Raw genomic sequence first — 6,006 nt, 5'->3', positions numbered from 1 at the left:
AAAAGATAATACAAAAAATGTAATGTTATACAAAGATTAATACAACGCAAAAATTAATATTAGATACTTAAATGTGTATGTGTTTATCCCCAATGAGCAAGACTGAGGTGACTGTGGGGAGGAAAAACTCCCTTAGATGGTAAAGGAAGGAACCTTGAGACGAACCAGACTTAAAAAGAAACCTCATCCTCATTTGGGTGACACCGGAGGGTGTGATTATAAATATACAGTCCGGCAATTGTGTATCGATTGGGGTTATTGTCCTTATTATTATTATTACTATTACTATTATTATTATTATCACCATCACTGTGTAAAATAGAACAATTACATTCCATAACTGGGTTCATGGGTTAAAATAACACAGAATGTGAGTTTCTTTTAAATATCAGGTCTTTTCAGACGGTGCGAAAAATATAAATAGTAAAAATGATTAAAAAAAAAAGGTTTATTTATTTATTTATTTTATTAATGTATTTACTTCATGTGATAAGTAGCTTTCACATAAAAATCTAATTATGCAAAGAGTGCAAAGCTTCATCAAGATAAACTGAAAAATACAGTTCATTAACTGAACACTTTTTTTTTTTTGATCCCTCAGTAATTCGATATGTGTTACTTCCTAGTGTTAATGTACTCATTATTATTCAGGGGGAAAAAAGAAAGCGGTAAATTCGAGGAAGTTTCTAATGCGAACAGTTTTGGTTTTTTTTTTTTCCTTAAAAGAACTGTTCTTTTTAACGATCGTACGTACATACGGCATTAAAATGTATTTGTTAAATGTATTTAATTCATATAACCGCCTTTTGTTAATTATAGAAATCATTTATGTAGTTACTTGTTTTCCAGTTAATCAGATAAGATCGATAAATCCTCGTTTAAGCCAAAATGAGCACGGTCGGTATTAATATGCTAATATCGTAGTGTAATGTTACGTTAAAACACGTGGGCTGAAGGCTGACGGACGATATCGAGGCTCTCAGGACGGCTGTTAGCGAGGACGAGGTAGCGAGGACGTCTGCAGAGAGACAGAGCGTGTTGGACACGTGTCCAGTTAAGAGGCAAGCTAACATCCCAGCTTCTGGAAAAATGTCGTTAATCAAAAAGGTCATTTTATTTATTTCATTTTTGCTTGAAATCTCTGGCTCTGACATTTAATTGTGGAAGAAAGAAAATTTCATTGAATCTACGTGACCTCATCTTTAAAACACCCTCTCAATGCTACAGGCAGCAATATTTCCTCCAAACTGCATAGTTTTATATGAGGTGAAATTTTGATTCTTCTTTCTGATTTTTATTTATTTATTTATTTATTTATTTATTTACTTTATATGAATATCTATTTCTGTTACTTTTTACCCCGTTGGATTTTCTGCAAAGGATTCAAACGCATGCTTGAACGACTCAGCTTTAATAAATAAATAAATAAATAAAAATTCATTCCTCATTTTTTGGCTCTAGATGAGTTTAAGAATTGAGATGCTGGATCCGGTAGATGACGGATATGAGGAGCGCGTGGGATCTCGATGGAGCTCCTGACAGCATAAATCGCTTAAATTTGTTTACTTTAATATCTTTTACGCTTAATCCATAACATCTCTTATTATTCTGCACTGTTCTTCTGATCAAATGTAGAACCTAGATATAGATCTAGATGTTAATACTATTTAAAGACTTTTATTCACACGATTATGCTGGAATTAAAACGTAGAACTGAGAAGGATACCAGTAATCAACAATATAATTAATCTCTCGTATATTTATCGTCGCAAGCTTTAGTCGTTTCCGATTAAATAGTTTTCACTCGGTTCATTTACAGCGTACGCAATTAAAACTCGTTTTTAGTAGGAAAATAATTCTTTTAACATCATGCATTAAGAAACATCAGGAAGCGAACTTTCGGCGATCACGTGAGTGGTTTCGTAGTTGTAAATAATTTGAGTAATTCCAAAATATTATGAATAATTACACGAATACTTAAAGGAGGAAAAAAATGTCAGTTATACATTTGCATTCTGATGTACGACCACAAACTAAATATACATTATAGTGTATATTCTGCGTATATATCGTTTTATAGAATCCCGGCTATAGAATTCCCTTCGCGCGTCTTGGAGCGTTATAAAATCGCTAAAACTAAACGATATCTTTTTTTTTTTTTTTTTAATGAAGGACAATTTGAAGAAGAAAAAGAAACAATTTCTGTAGCAGAATTTAGAACTATACCTTTCTGTACCTTTAACTGATTTAAATTAAGCGATGAAATGTGTGACATATCCGTTTAATTATTATGGTGTAAACGATTTCACTTTTATTGAGTGTTTAGTCTTTTTTTTCTACCGTTAACGTATATACGTCGATACACATACAGTCTTATACATTTGTATTATATTCGTTTTTTTTTGTCATTTAAAAACCGTTTTCTTTCATGGTTTTGCGTGCAGGAACGTAAAGGACACCGATAATTAAATATAATCCTGCTGAGATGACACGCAGGATTATGTAGGATTTTTTTTTCCTGTTACATACAGTATAAAGGGTTAAATTAAGAACAGTCATTATTTCACTAATTACTACATGGCATTTTACTTATTATTAAGCACTTAAGTACAACCCGAATACAATGTGTTCTTTATTGAAACTTGTGTTCTTCAGTTATTTTCTAAAATAGTTTTTTTTTTAAAGAGTTTTATGGAGAGTGGTGTGTTTGCGGTGGGGACGGTGAGCGTAAAGCGCGGTCGTGTCTGTGTGCGTGTGGGCGGGAGCGTGTGAGAACCTGGTCACGCTCAGTTGATTCCAGAGGTCTTAGGTCAACGCTAGTTAATAAGAAGTGCCGTCTGGGGTCCTAAAGGTCGTCCCTCAGGGGCCGACCCTCTTGTTAGAGACACTTAATGTGCACGCCGTCTTTACCTTGTCAAATCGAACGAGCACCACAATGTTTCAATGGGTTCTGAACGGCCCCCTGAGTCACACTTTTGCTCTAGAGGTCATGACCTTTCATTCTCAACCAGCGGTTAGTAATAGAGCGGTCCTTTAGGCACATGTAACGGTCAAAGGTCACACTACTTCAAAAGCACTGGGTGGGGATCTGTCATAAGAGCAGCTAGAGGAGCAATGACGTGACAATTGGATTGAAAAGGTTTGCGTGTGTGTGTGTGTGTGTGTGTGTGTGTGTGTGTGTGTGTGTGAGAGAGAGAGAGAGAGAGAGAGATACCATAATAACATGAGTATATAAACAGCAATATTTTATTTCATTGAATTTTAAACAAAATTGCACCACGTTGTTTTTATTTTTTTTATTTTTTTTTAAGGCCCTAACAGTAGCCGTGTGTCTAAAATATAGCATAGCAGCCATCTTGTGTTATATGTTGCCTGAATATGGAAGAGTGTGGATTGGTTATGAGCCGCCACATGCAGCTTGCTGCACTACAGTTAAAAGAGTAGCATGTAGTAGACTAACACATAGTAAACGTATGTGTATTAATTCTCGGTCGGTTTTGTCAGCAATGCTGCCTCTGAGAAGGTTATTTTAGAAACTCCACTGTGGACGACGACGTGTATTAGCGCTTCGGAACTTTTCGGTACGTCGATACAGTTCATGCATTTTGTTTATAGACGTGTCGGACAATTTCGAACCCCAGGGAGCTTAAGCTTCGAAAACAGACACACGGTCTTGCGAACGTGTCTCTTACTCTTACGCAATCCGCTTTGTACGTAGTTCAAATATCCAATGAAATATATCTATGTATGTTTTATCTGCCCCTAGAAATAAGGCTGCGGATTGGTTCGTGGCTGTGGCGAGATGTGACGTCGGGAAGTACCCCTTAAAAGCTGTATTTTCTTCCTCTGTTTAAATAAAACACATGGCGGTATTAGAATGTTGCGGTTCTCGCGCTCTAGAACGCACAGAATGCTCGAACCCGCTCGCTCGATCCGTCCTGTTGTGCAGCAGCACAGACGAAATCAGTTCCTCAGACACTGGCTTTCGAGTATGTGGCAGTGTTGAATTGGGAGTCTGTGTGTGTGTGTGTGTGTGTGTGTGTGTGTGTGTGTGTGTGTGGACAGACACGAAGCAGCCCTTTGAAACAAAGTCAGTCAAAAAGCCAAAGGGTGAGCCAGGTCTTAAACCGTACCACATAAATAAACTAAAAGCAGCAGCCATGTTAGAATGCATCTAAACAGGCAGCAAGCTACTTCAGGAAAGAGAGAAAAGGTTTTCCCCACCTTTTCTTTAGCCTCTATCCGATTCAGGCTGACCAGGTCACGATCATGAAAAAAAATAAAAATAAAAAGCATGCGAAATGACATATCAGATTAATCCATTAAAACGCAGATCAAGTGTTTTATACCGTTCAATGTCTTTCCTCAAGAGAACGAGAGCTAGTACGATGGGTGGGGGGGGGGGGGGGTGCTTTGCAACTTCAAGCACCAGCCCAAGTCCTGCCCAGGTTTTGGTGTGAGACAGGAAAATAAAGAGGCAGGAAGTTTCTTTTTTTTTCTTTCTTTTTTTTTTTTCCTCCCTGCTTTTTTAAAACGTATTAATTTTATTATTCGTTTCTTTTTCTTTTTTTTTTTTTTTTTAACAATAGAATTACAGTAATGTACCTCGAACGAAAAAAAACAGTAATTGGAAGTTACGGTGAAAGAGGGAAAGGCAGAAAGACAGAAAAAAATGCATCGGAGCAAATCTCGAAAAAGATGAAATGTGGAAAAACAAAAATAAAATAAAAAATGCTGATGAAGCAAAAACGAGCAAGACCGTTCGTCTGCGCTCTACTAAGGTGTGGTTCTAGTTCCCTTTTTTTTTTTTTTTTTTTTTGGGCCCATTTTGTCTAGGATTGGAACAGGGTGGGATTTGAGTAGGTGGGGTAGATGGAAGCATAGGGGACTAAACAAGAAAGAAAAATATTGTGAGGGAGGGCATATGAGGAAATCAGTGTAGCGGGAGGCGGAGACTAGCTTTTCTGTCTCCAGTTCAATTTCTGCCAATTCCCAGGACGTTCGAGGTACTTTGCCGACGGACTCGAAGGAGAGTCGAGAGTTCGCGAAAATCGTCTGACTAGATTTCGTGAGAGCGTTTAATTGAAGGCATGACGGGAGACTTTGTTTTTTCTTGTTTGATATATGTATTTATGGTATATATATTTATATTTATATATATCTATAAATATTTAATAAATCTTGTCGCGATTATGCGATCTGAAATCCAGGATGGTGCGTGAGTGCATACAAGGTCTGCACACTGGGGGAGGAGTGGATTGTATGTCACACTCACTCACTCCCGCTTTCTCTATCTCTTTTTACTCCTACCACCCTGGATTTGCTGCTTTTTTTCCCTCCCACTCTCTCTCTCTCTCTCTTTCTCTCTCTCTCTCTCTCTCTCTCTCTCTCTCTCTCTCTCTCCCCCTCCCTCTCAAGTGCAAGACCATGTGGGGCGTATGATGAGAAAGAGGCTCACCCCACTGAGTCTCATATTTCAACATTAGTCAGCTCTCTCTCTCTCTCTCTCTCTCTCCCTCTCTCTTTTTCTTTCTGTCTCTCACTCTTCTGTCCACTCTCACTCTCTCTCTCTCTCTCTGGTTCTCTTTCCTATGCTCCCTTCATTTCTATCTCGCACTCCTCTCTTTAAGACATGGGGGAGATTGCTGGAGCTAAGCTGAAAAAGCATGGCAGGGAAGAAGGGAAAGGGAAGGAAAAAGGAGACAGAAAAAAAAAAAAGAAAAAAAAAAAAAAAACCTTTCGGCTGCTTTTTCTGCTGCAAGGGCCTCCCCACCAGCGGGCCTAGCCAGAAAGGGAGGGCTTCTGCTCTCCTAATAGGATTTAACCCTCTGTCTACAGCCGCTGCACTGCAGCCGAACCAAAACCTGCCAACAAGTCACACTCTCCAGCGCAGTGCTTGAGGTTTCATGCACCAGTTTTCGACACTGGAGATTATTTTTTTGTTTCGGTTTGGTTTCGACTCCTTCGTTTTAAGTCTTGCGACGAATATCAGTTGTAGCTTCTTCT

This window comes from Tachysurus vachellii, chromosome 14 (assembly GCF_030014155.1).
Source record: "Tachysurus vachellii isolate PV-2020 chromosome 14, HZAU_Pvac_v1, whole genome shotgun sequence".
NCBI classification, from domain to species: domain Eukaryota; kingdom Metazoa; phylum Chordata; class Actinopteri; order Siluriformes; family Bagridae; genus Tachysurus; species Tachysurus vachellii.
The sequence above is the reverse complement of the archived record's forward strand: the minus strand, read 5'-3'. Positions refer to the sequence as shown.